We start from the raw sequence: 12,887 nt of genomic DNA, 5'->3' as shown, positions 1-12,887 counted from the left end.
ACGCAACCCCTCCCAACGTCGTGTCTGCGCTTCTCTGGCTTCTGCCTCGTTTCGGGACCCTCGCCTCCTTTGCCCTCTGGCCCGATACGCCGATCAGGGTGCAGATCTGCGGAAGGAATCTCTCCTCACTTCTACAGGGCGCCCCGTACACTTCTCGATCCCGGCTCGGTCGTCCCGTCCTCGCCGTTCTTCTGCCTCTACTCCGTTACAACATCTACGAAGGGGCAAGTGGGGGAGGGCCCCTATTCGGGGGCCATCTTGAAAGGGGCCCTTAGGGGTCCCTCGCGATATGGAAACAAGGCAATAACCATACACGAAAGGATGCGCCAGACACGAGGTTAAAATTCCCAATGCTAGGGTTTATTGCAAGCAAAATAGTCCCAATTGGCCAACTGTGGTCTCACGCCCCGCGACGTGTATTCTCTAGACCTCGAGGGATGCAAGAGAGCGAATTACGTACATCAGTTACATATATACAAAATGCATATCATATAATCAGCTATGACATGTTTAACACCCCCTTTTTATTGAGTTTCTTTGAACTCGGGATGATGATGGACATTTCCGACGAGTATGACAATTATGACACTTTCGATGTCTATTCTAGTAACAATGTGCAATTTAGAAAGTGCGGAGGCATCTTCTAGTTGTTGAACAGAACACGGTGCTTCTGTTCTTGGAAGCAAGCTGCACACGGGGGAAGAGTCACATTCCAAACTTTGCTATCTTTGAGGTGCTATTCGTGTCCTGGGAGCCGACACGCTCTAAAGGATTTTGTGAAGGGGGGCCGTAAGAAGAGCATAATTCAAGCCTTTAGCTGCTTTATTCTAACATATTCTACCACAGTACGAGACTGGCTGGCAGCTGCGAAATGAATAAGTGCCCTGCAGCTCTCCCTCAAGGCTACAGAGAGGGAGCGTGGCCATTCCTTTCTGGGCTGCTCATGAGGAGTTTCAACGAACTCCTCAGTCCCGCGGCCTTGCCCTTTCATATTCAGACAACAATGTTAACAGTTGAGCAGAGTGAGCAGAATTCGCAAGAATTGCAAGCTGCAAAGCAGTTTAGACAGAAAGCAATGGTTAACAAGCAAAATGGCGATTCTTGCTACGTTTAAAATGCCCGCTTGTTGGTCAAGCATACCAGGCTGTATTTCTATAATTCTGTGCATAAGACGGTTGGCCTTCGGCCATCAAGATACGTCTATCATCCAAATGAAGGGTATTCACTTTTCCAGATTGACAACTCCATGCACTTTCATCCATTCATTCATTCAATCCACTCTGAATACTCTATATACACTTATCTAATTCTGTCTACATCATATATTGCATCCGCACTGTCCAATTGTATTCATTCATCGGGTTCCATCTGCTCCATTTATACCTTTATTCCATCCACTCCATCAACTCTGTTATACCATCTACTCTGTCCACCCACTCGTACTCCATCCACTTAATCCATTCCATCGATTCTATCCAATCCTGTTTATTTCACATGTTTTTAGCATCAGAGTAATCTCACTGTGTGATTCATCGTTGGGTTGCAGGGCGATTCGGACACATCTTTAGGGTGGTCACTGGTGTTCTGGGAAGAGCCATGTTTTTAGTAATTTGCGGAATGACAGTCTTCGGTGTGTCGGATGTGAGGTGGAAGCGAGTTCCATAGAGTGGGGGCCAAGGCAGAGAACGAGGATCCTCCGATCCTGACCGAGTTGATGGTTGGGATCACAAAGAATGGCAGAGCTTGATCTTAGGGTGTGGGGTGGGGGGGTAAGGTTTTAGCTTGTCTTGCAGGTATAGGGGGTCGGCCTTGTGCACTGCACAGTGAGTGACTCACAGGGTCTTGAAGGTGGCCCTTAGTCCAACTGGGACCCTGTGGAGTGTTCCGAGAGCTGGAGATGTGTGGTCTCTTGAGCACAGTGCTAGTAGCATTTTGGCGGCTGTGTTTTGCGCTCTTTGCAATTTAGTAAGGTGGCATGCCTGGACTCTGAGGTAAGGGAGTTAGCATAGTCTAGTCTTGACATTACAATGGACATCACAGCGGCAAGTCTATTAAGAAAGGAGAGGTAGGGAAAAATGCGTCTTAGAATTTTGAAATGGTAATGACAAGACTTCGATACGTTATTTATTTGATGAGAGAGGGTTAGGTCACAGTCCACAGTGCATCCAAGGTTTTTAACTGTGGGGGTGGGTGGTTGGCCCAGGGATGGGGGCGAAGGTAGAGGACGGGGGAGAAGTTCAATGTTGCCGCACACCAGGATTTCAGTTTTAGTGGGATTTAGGAGGAGGTGGTTTGTAGTCATCCAACGGATGATGTCGAGGAGGCAGGCTGCGAGGTCGGGCTGAGAGTTGGAGTCTGAGTTGTGGAGTTTCAGGATGATTTGTGCATCATCGGCGTAGTTGTAACACAGGATATTGTGCAGGCGGATGATTCCAGGGAGGGTGGACACAGAGGTTGGATAGGAGGGCCGATAGGCATGCTCCTTGTGGTACTCCAGTATTGACTGTGCGAGCGGCCAAGGCAAAAGTGGAGAGGAGGGTCATTTGCTTCCTGTTGTTGAGAACGGAGGTGATCCATTCGAGAGCGGTTCCACGTATTCCTATGGAGTGGAGGCAGTCAAGTAGGATTGAATGGTTAATTGTGTCAAAAGCGGCAGAGGTCTAGGAGGATTAATGCAGCGCATCCTGCAGAGTCAGCAGTGATCTTAAGATCGTCCCAGATTGAGGCCAGAGTGATTTCGGTTCGATGTTGCGGTGCAAAGCCTGATTGGGCAGGGTCTAGGAGGTTGTTGGATTCGACAAAGGCGTTAAGTTGGGAGTATGCGGTTCGATCCATGAGTTGGCCAGGAATCTGGTGTTCGAGATGGGGGCATTCTTTTTTGGGGTCGAGGGCTGTTTTTTTTAGTAGAGGCTTGACATGTGCAATTTTGAAGGCATCAGAGAAGATTCCTGCGCTGAGGGAGTTGTTAAGGATGGCTCTTGCGTACTCTCCTGCGCAGGTGGATGAGAATATTTCTTTGAGGACTGAGGCGGGGCAGGGGTCAAAGGTGGAGCCACAGAGTTTTCCAGCAGAGAGAAGGTCAAGAAATTAGTCTCTGGAAATTGGTTTCAATGAGTCAAAAGTGGGTGGGGTTGCTGTTGCGGTGGCGGGCAGTTGATAGGGTGGAGGGATTTTGTGGCGGTGAGAGGAGGGCCAGTTTGTTGTTAAGAGAAGTCGTTCTGTCGAGGGCGGTGGTGTAGAAGTGGAGTGAGAGCGAGTCGCAGTGATTGAGATGGGGTGGAATGGGCTGAGGTACAGGTTGGTTTGACGAACTCAGAAATGATTTTATGGAGTTCTTTGCTGCGGTTTTCACAGTTAAGAATTTAGTTGTTGTAGTGGGCTTTTTTGGCTTTCCAGATTTCAGCTATATAGTGGCGATGGTGCAAGGCGAAGGAGGATCTACTCAGAATGGTTGTTCTTCGCCATTTGCGTTCCAGGGATCCATTTAGTTGTTTTGAAATCTTCAGCTCAGGAGTAAACCATTTGGGATAGGGACCAAGGCGAGAGGAGAAGCAGCATGAGGGGGTGAGCGGGATTAGTGAGTTATTGAACCATGAGTCGAAGGAGTCGATGGTTAAGGGTTCGTCACAGGGGATGGGGGGGCTGTGAAGCAGGGTTTCGGCTAGGTCAGGGAGGATCTTTAGTTTCTTCCAGCATTTGCGGCAGAGGGGGGCAGCTGGTTCAGGGTTGGGGGCAGAGGCAGGGGAGCGGATGGAGAAAGGTACTATGAAGTGATCAGACCAGATGAGGGATACGGGGGGGGGCTAGATTTATCTGGGCGTGGGAGCTGAAGATGGCATCGAGGGTGTGTCCTTTAGAGCAAGTTGGCCCGTTCATGTGAAGGGAGAGGTTAAGCGCATCAAGGGAGTCGACCAGTGAGTGGGTCATGGGGTTGGTGGGAATGTCTAGCCAGATATTGAAGTCTCCTAGAAGAGTCAGAGAGGGGTGGTTTACTTGGATGGTGGCTATAGAGCCACAGAGGTTGGTTGTGAAATGGCTGTCATAGCCGGGGGTCTGTAGAGGATTAGGAAGCTGTGGGAGAATGTCAGGGGCAGTGAGAGTTTAACGAGAAGGGATTTGCAAGTAGGAGTGCCTGTCTGGGAATGGACGAGTGAGAGGGAGAAGTGAGATTTGAAAACAACTGCCACTCCGGCTCCTCTAGAGGATCTGTTGAGTGGGATAAGGGAATAATCAGGGGTGGGGAGGCTTCATGAGCAACAGGGGCAAAGTCGTCAGAGAACCAGGTTTCTGTGATAAAGACTAGGTCAGGATTGTCAGAGGAAAGGAGAGGAAGTCAAAGATGCTGTGTCCGTTTTTTGCTATGGAGCAGGCATTAAAAAGGATGCATTGGATTTTGGAGTGGGGGGTTGTCCTGGTGGTTGTAGGGGTGAGGGTGGCAGGAAGGAGATGTAGGGGTGGGGCGGGGGTGGAAAGAGGGCGGCAGCGGGTTCAGTTTGGTGAAAGTTGTGGGCTGGTCGATGGAGGATGTCCCTTCCCAAGACCTATTCTTTTTCTAGGGATTTTTTTTTGTTTCTGCCCCACCCTCACTTTCTCCAACAGGTCTGAAGAGTTTGGAGGAATCAGTCAATAGTGGTGCAGTGTAGTGGCGTTCGGAAGTGGTCTGCCGTTGGATGCCATTATTTATTTTTCCAAGTCTGTTGCTACTTTTGCTATTGTAGGTGGAGTCTGTTCACTGCTGGCTGCAGTGTGCCTACATAACACCAGTTGCAGCACAGAGCGTGACTCGGTGAATGGCGTTTGGAAGTGGTCTGCCGTGGGCCGGAATGACAAGAAGAGTGATTAGACTGATGATGGTAGCCTACTCAAACATTTTAGTGGTGCTGTGCCCTCTGCTTAGTATCTTTGAACTTGGTGAGGCTGTGTGACAGTGGTGAGTTTGACTGCCAATGCCACTTTTTATGGGTTTGTGCTTTGGAATTTGAAGAATGCTTTTATGTCGCTCCAGTTGACAAGAAATATCAATTGCATAGCACAGACAGTGCTGCTTGTAGTCGTGCCCCGGTTGCTAAAATAATATTAAGAAAAGCAAAAAGAGTACATTACAACCTAAATCGGTTGCGCCTGGTGGCATTTCTAACATCTCTCATAAAAGAGGCATTGATACAAATATGCAGGGAACAATTACTGCGTTCTTAAGATCTCAGCCACTTAGCACCATAGATAATCAGTTGGTAGAGCCGTTGGCCTCTTGCTAACACAACATACTGTCGGTTTGTTTTAGTTACCAAAACGAGGTCCATACTTTGCTTCAAACACTGTGTGAACAGATCCTATCGGATAAGATTGGCAATGACAATTAGAGGTTTCCTGCTATTGCTTCCAATCTTTCAAGATCCACAGATCGAAAAGGTATTGCGGCACGAGTTTATGCATCTTCGGCTGCTAATGAGGACTCATGTATATCGCCCGAGACCTCGGAAGAGGAAGAGCAACCAGATCCTGAATTCGCAGATTATTCTACAGGCCCTTTTTTCACTATGTAATGATCTGTTTAAGGAACAGAAGCTAATAAAGAGTGGCCTTTTTTCCAACTCAGTACCTATGGATGGCCGTGGCGCGGAATCACTGCAACCAGGAAAATGTGTGTTGGGGTAGAGGGGGGGGGGGGTCCCCCTCCATTGTGATGCCAGAATTTGGCTGTTCTCCTTTGAATATATCTCCGGAACCAGTATCTGGTTTGAGGCAGGGTAAGTGTCCACCTCCTACAAAAAAATAATAATGGGCTAGCCTCCATCCGGGAAAATAGACCGAAACAATGCCAAAGAAAAAGGGGTAACAAGAACAAACAACAATTAGGCCTCTAGTACTAAGAAAGGGGCTTCAGTCTCATCTTTGGATGAAACTTCTTCACAAGCCCTTGAGTGCTGAGAATCCGCGGTTCTAGGTCATTTCATCACAGGATGTTTCCTCACGGGGTCCTTTACTGCAGACCCTTCAATGAAAGAAAAGAAAAAAACTCATCGGATTTTGAGAAGAGCTTGATGATTTGCTTTATTGTGCTCACCTTTGTATGGGTCAGAGGGTTCAGGGATGGGAAACATGCCATTCATAGAGGTCCCTGCTGATCCCTGTGCCCTCAATACATTCTCATCTGATCGTACCTCGACAGCTTATTAACCCAACAGGTCCTAGGACCTTACTCTCCATTAATATTGATTATTTAATGTATGCCTCTGCCATAGCCCTGTGATATTAGGTCACATCAGAGCAGGTCTATTACGGTTCATCTTCTTTCTAAATTAAGGTTTAATGCACCAAGTTCAGCTATTTGAATGGTTATAGTCATTGCCCCTGATAAGATTTGGAAGTATTTTTCTGCCTATTTTTTAAAAGTTGAGAGAATAATGATTTTAGGGAGTAAAAACATAAGTCCAATTCACAATGGTAGTATTTCATAAGCGAGCATGATTATGTCGTAAATGGAACACATTAGTTTCGTAATCATTATTTCTTTGCTCCTAGTTGTTCATGCACATTAAAAGATGGCAGGTTTACTTCTTACAATAAGGCACTAATAATAGTTTCTTTCTGTGGTACTATGTGCAGTACTGGTCCAACCAGATCCATGGAGTTGTGTGGGTGAGAGCAGGAGCACAAGGTTCTACAGGTCCGCTTCCTGTTGAGAGAATTGTTACTCCCCATTTACATTTTTTTGAAGTATTTTCCTATTTTTGGGGAATGAAAGTAGCCCATACGCCTCTTATCTGTAGGGCTGGTTCTATAGTTGCACCACTCCAGTACTACTCGTGGCTCTCTCATTCCCAATTGGGGCAACACTGCTGTAGAAAGGTCAAGCAATGATACAAGAGAGCATGTTTGTGGTTGAACAACCTGATCTATAACTTATTGACAATTTATAAAAGCGCTTGAAAAGGCCTACAAACTAGGGCACGCCCTACAATAACTCAGCATCACACACACGGATTCAAGGATGGGACAAGAGAAATAGGGTTTTCCAGATGTCCACACCTGAACGTGATGCTTTCAGTAAACATAAAAGGCCCAAACCAATGTATCGAAAAAAGAGACGTGCTATTCTATAAAACAAATTCAAAGAAAGGGCCAACCTACTCTTAATTAATTTAGACTCCTGGCTAACCCATACCATATAAAATACATGTTTAAAACATCCTGGCCAACACGATTCCACAAACCCAATCAATGTCTCACCCTAGTCTAAAAATAAACACAAGGGTTCCCTGCGAAGCCTTCCCCAGGAAGTACTCAGAGTTCTGACCTCTCCAGTGTCTCTCTAGATCTCTCCATAACCACTCTTTCTGATTTAGACCACTCCATGGTCCTTCTCGTTTTGTTCTTAGCACTTAGTTTTTTTATAGGCTAGGGGGCTCTATACTTTCCCTGCCTTTGAGTGTCCAATGGCCAACACATTTTTCTAGATACAAAAAGGTACTCTTCACATTCTCAGGATTTCCTTGAGCTCAGAGTCCTCTCAGAGATAATCCTCCAATAGAATGCCTTTATTCTAGCTCCCTGTGGTAAAATCTTCCTTTGGGCTCCACCTTCTGGCCACCACTGGCCCAGACGGAAGGGTCTCCGCCTAGGTCTAGAAGAGCTTCTGATGGGTATGTGCCAGGAGGAAGGCTATCTCAGTCCAGGTAGCCATCTCTCCCTTTCTGCATGGAGCAGCGAGTAGCACATCTGCTTCCTTCCAACTTGTGCCAGTGAGTGGCCTTCTCCAACTCTTTTTATACTCCTTGACCAGTGGGTGTATTCGCAGGCTGGCCCGTGATTGGTATGCCTTTTGAGTGACCTGTCTCAATGGACCCCTCTTCCATTGTATCCCCAATACTTATTGTTAGCCTTCGCGTATTGGATTAGTGGTCAAAGCCTATTATTCTCACCTGAAGTTTACTTGCCTTCACATATGTGCTATACTGTCTGCATCATCTGGGAATTCCTAGCAGCTGGACTAGACACTTCAGTCATAGATTTTTAAAGAGGTCAGAGACCAACACCTTTCAATACAGTAAAGACCCCAAACTCTGCAGTTCAGATAGACCAAAATCTGACCACAATCTGGCCAACTATAATGGCTATGAGGCTACGGAAAATGTATTTGACAAGAGTTCAAAGGGGTTTTCGCTGGGGAATGAAATAGAGTTGGCTAGTGGATCCATTTGAATGACTAAATGGAGCTCTAAATAAAGAGCTGAAAGCTTCTTTGATTCACACACAAACAAGCTATTTTTTTCTATCTATCCCGTTTCGTCAATATTCAGGGACACGTCCGGGGTGTCTGTTGTCTCCCGCCTTCATATTCACTGAATATTGAACCTCTGGTTGCAATAAGATAAACCCTATAGTTGAATTGAATGATAGGTTTGGGGGTAGGGGCAATATAAAATAAATGGTATATTGATCAATTTCTGCATGTCAGACCATCCTCAAAAATCTAGATTCTTTTAATCCTCAACCTATATTGTATTGAAGCCGGATACTAAATTACCGACAGCAAAACAGACCACAATGTTGATTGGGAGACAGAGGGTGGCACCTTGAGGTGGCCAGTTGCATATCAAGATAAATAAAACGTAGCAAACGTAGCCACATGTGTGTTTGGATCTCTAAAGATCTCAATCTTTTCTCCCCGATTGTTTGGAAGGTAATGCAGAAGGCGCTAGTGGCACTACTCGATCTATGTGATTACTGCGCAAAGAAATCATTGCAAATGCCCAAAATATCAATTTTATTTCCTTTGAAGTTTTGCATTTTTTCCTTTTAAATATGTGCGGGGGAGGGGCCACTCCCAACCCTATTCCTGCTTAATAACCCACCTATATGTGCGACACGAAGTGCAAAATATATATATATATATATATATATATTTTTTTTTTTTTTTTTTTTTTTTTTTTAAATCCCTGGTTTTCGGCCTCATGGTGTTTTGACATTTTTGTATATCACACTACTAAAGCTATATTTCACCTATGGCAAGACAACCCTAGATTTGTTATAAAGCACTCTAACACGGGATGTGCACTGAGATGTTGGAAAATTACCCAGCAGGCATGGGAAAGATAATTGCTCCATATAAAACATTGGCTTTGGGCGGGGGTGGGGTCATGGGGAAATGGGGGTGGTCTCTAATACCACCCGACAGGACATTTAATCCAATTTTAATTCCTTTGTGAAAAGGATATCTTGCATACATCCTTGGCTACATCTGGGTCATGGACTAATCTAGAAAAGCTTTATATCAGCCAAGTCCTAAAGGTAAATTGGAATCCTGGAATGAATAGGAGGTAGAAGTATTAAACCAATTTAGAGCAGACAACTCTTCCAGTACCTCAGCATTGACATACTTATCGTTAGAGGAATCTGGGGTTTAGATTGATGAGGCAGAATTTTTTTACTATGATTTGATACCGATATACCATCAATATAACCATGGACCAATCCCACTGGACACAGACCTGAACTCACATTACTGTGCTAAAAGAGGCCAGCCCAAACGCTAGCTACCAACACTCCTATATACAGTGCTCTGCTGCTCTCAAAGGTAGGTCCGCTCTTTGAACAATCATTGTGTGTGTGTGTGTGTGTGTGTGTGTGTGTATATATATATATATATATATATATATATATATATATATCAGAAACTGGGAAATGCAGTTTTGCTCTTAGACCGTCTTTCACACCGATTCCCTAGCTTTATGCAGAGGTCATCGTTCTTTTGAATCCCAAGGCTGCAGAAAAGGGTTGTACATGCAGCGTTCTTCGCCGCTAGGAAAACAACTCCTAAAACATGGAACTCTGATTGGGCACTACCTGTGGGAGATGGCTCACATATGCGTCCGAGAGCGAGGACTTGGCGAGGTGGAAAGGGCCAAAAGAATACACATTCTATATAGGATTTATTCCCTTTGCATGTACAATCAGAGATCTGTTTGGTAATGTACTTGCACAGAAGTGTTCAGGAGATTATATTTTTCCTGACAGAAGAAAAACTCTTTTGTGGTGATCCGATGTGGGCAGTTTGAACTAGAGGGACTGAGTGGGCCAAGATATGGCAGTATGCAAACACCCGATCAGAATCTAACTAGGAAGCAGGTTTATTGTGCTTAATAATTTGCGTTGCCCTTTAGGTTTTATAATCTTATCATTGCATATCATTCTGTTGCAATTATCTGCAATCTCTTGCAACCGTCCTGTGGGGTCGTCCCTTCTCCACAACAGGGGGGGGGGGGGGGAAAGAGACCCTTCATGAGGCCAGGCCGCTACCAGATAGCCCTGGGGGTGGTACCTGTAGTATCTCATGGGGTGGGAATCCCCTTCTGGGATACAGGGAGGACACAGCGGGAAAGTGCAATATTTTGACCCTCACCCAAACCCTAACAATCCTTCCTTAGACCCCAGTTTCCATTTACTCCTGTGTATGTTTGTCAATCTGCCCTCTCATTAATACCGAGACAAGAGAGTAAAGAGACTACTCTCATAGACCATCAAGGACAAGGATGAGGCACAGAACATTGACGATCACCAACAACAACATAGAGCAGTCTAGCTTTTTGTTGACTTCTCCCTTAAAAAACCTGTTCAGCCCTCCCTGGAGGAACCGCAAGATTCAAAGTCACCAAGAAGGAAGAAGAACCGAAGAATTTTCACAGGACACTGCCAGGGAAGAAGCGTCCCCAATCGGTTCACGGTGGAAGAACCAAATGGGACACACCAGAAGTAGGCAAACCAAAGGAAAAAGTAGGCTGACCACACGCCTTCGAGAGGACGCACAGCCTACAAAACAGGAGGTGCTGTGGAGCACCCGTACAAACACGAAACCAAGAGGAACCCATAAATGGGTTCTTGAGAGCCTGAAAACCACTAGCACAGCCCTTAGATGTACCTGGGTTGCGGAGGCAGCTTTGGGGACTGTAGGAGGGGCCAATAGAACATTTGAACCAGGCAAAATGGGTGAAGGACAACCCAGAACACAACACCACTAGAAGAAGAAAAAGCTTGAGCCCCACAGCAGAAGAGTAATTTAAGCCATGTTCTTTGTTACACATTACCTGGCAGGCGAGTAAACTAGGTCTGCCTGACAGGAGAAGACAAGAAAAACATTTGAACCAGGCAAAATGGGTGAAGGACAACCCAGAACACAACACCACTAGAAGAAGAAAAAGCTTGAGCCCCACAGCAGAAGAGTAATTTAAGCCATGTTCTTTGTTACACATTACCTGGCAGGCGAGTAAACTAGGTCTGCCTGACAGGAGAAGACAAGAAAAACATCTGGGTCAGGGGACCACACTCACAGAAGTATGTGAACCTTAAAGAGAAGGCAGGGAAAGGGAGTTATTCCCCCTGGTGTTGGTAAGCCATGGAAATAAATGAGAAAACCAAGGGCAGGGTTCAAAATTCCCAGGTGCTAATTAGCTCATGGGTTTTATGATTGGGCGCCTGATAAGTCACTTTTATCTCTATGCAGGCGCTGTCATTAGCACCTACCGTGAATTTAGTGAATGCGATGCCATGTCCTATTTTGATCACTAGATGGCAGTAGATTGCAATTCTATTGAGATGTACAAAATCGGTGAGCGGAGAATATGCCGGAAATCTTCCTGGTCACAGTCAAATGGGGAGAGACTGAGAAGATTAAAGCTCAAGAAAGCTAAATCATATTTGGCAGGTTAGTGAGCCAAGTTGGTCCAGGCCAGGTAAAGGGAGTCATTCACCTGGCTGTATGAACTGTAAAGAAACCAAGGGAAGGAAGTCATTCCCCTGGGTATTGTGAAACCAGAGAGCCAGATACCTGGAGAAGAGAGGCATTCTCCAGAAACCCAACAAAAGTTAACCTGAGAAAAGGCTAGGGAACGGAGACACTCCCCCTGGCAGTGAGAGTTGCCTGAAAAAGGCCACGAGAAGGGAGGCATTCCCCCTGGCACTGTGAACTGTGAAACCAAGCTGGAGAAAGACCAGTAGAATGGAGACATTCCCTCTGGTGCTATGAAACCTAAGGAAGATTAGGCAGGGAGGGGGTAGTGGGAGGGGTAGCGGTGGGGGGTGGGGGGGGGGGGGGGGAGTCATCCCACTGGCCAAGGGAATTGTGAAACCCAGTGTGTTGAAAGCCATTCTACTCACTGAACTAGTAAGCTAACTGGAACTTTCTTGGGGATCAACCAATCCAAGGAAACAGTTGGAACTTGTGTTTTGTGTTTGCATCACCAGGAGGTGGACCTCGGTCCCCAGTCCAGAAGAAGGGAGTCATTTTTCTGGACCAAGAAGGTCGACTTTGTCTTTAAATTCTAAGCGCAAGGGATAGAAGTTTGGACATACAACAGTGGACTATTACTTATCAGACATTCTGACACAAACTTTGCCATTTTAGTTGAGGCAAGGAAACCCTTCTAAGGGATAGATAGGTTTTCCTTTTACTTTATTGAAAATAGGAGTTAACAACAACCATGACACCTGTGAGTCAGTCTCGTACCACTGCACCCTTACACACCCCAGATAGTAATGGTTTTGGTCTGCATATGGAATATTTTGCCATAAAAAGGGGTCTGTGCACAACTCGACTGGCTTTGCTTGAGCAATACACAACTATGATTGTTCGATATACTTTCTCAATAAATTAAAAAAAATTATATTACATTTTATGAAGACAAAATGCAATTTCCTTCAGCTATCACACCCTCAAATGTCAACTATAGATACTATGTATACTTCAATTAGCAGTAGTAAAATCAAGATGAAAAGGCTCCTATAATCCAATTCTAGATAGCAATGGCAGTTATGGCAAGAGCATAGTACAATTTCAGTTTCATTGACTGCTTATGCAGAAGATGAAGGTGGTCTCTGCCCCATCTCTCAAC

At 45.5% G+C, this 12,887-nt stretch overlaps 1 protein-coding gene across 3 annotated transcripts in view; it reads right to left on the bottom strand.

The window, feature by feature from the left end:
• The window catches only part of IDE (insulin degrading enzyme), a 2,084,778-nt gene that overhangs the window by 2,050,431 nt on the left and 21,460 nt on the right, over window positions 1-12,887 (bottom strand). The gene's annotated exons all lie outside the window — the stretch shown is intronic.

Source organism: Ambystoma mexicanum, chromosome 8, assembly GCF_040938575.1.
Source record: "Ambystoma mexicanum isolate Mex_15411 chromosome 8, UKY_AmexF1_1, whole genome shotgun sequence".
Classification (NCBI taxonomy): Eukaryota; Metazoa; Chordata; class Amphibia; order Caudata; family Ambystomatidae; genus Ambystoma; species Ambystoma mexicanum.
This window is presented reverse-complemented; position numbering and strand designations above follow the sequence as displayed.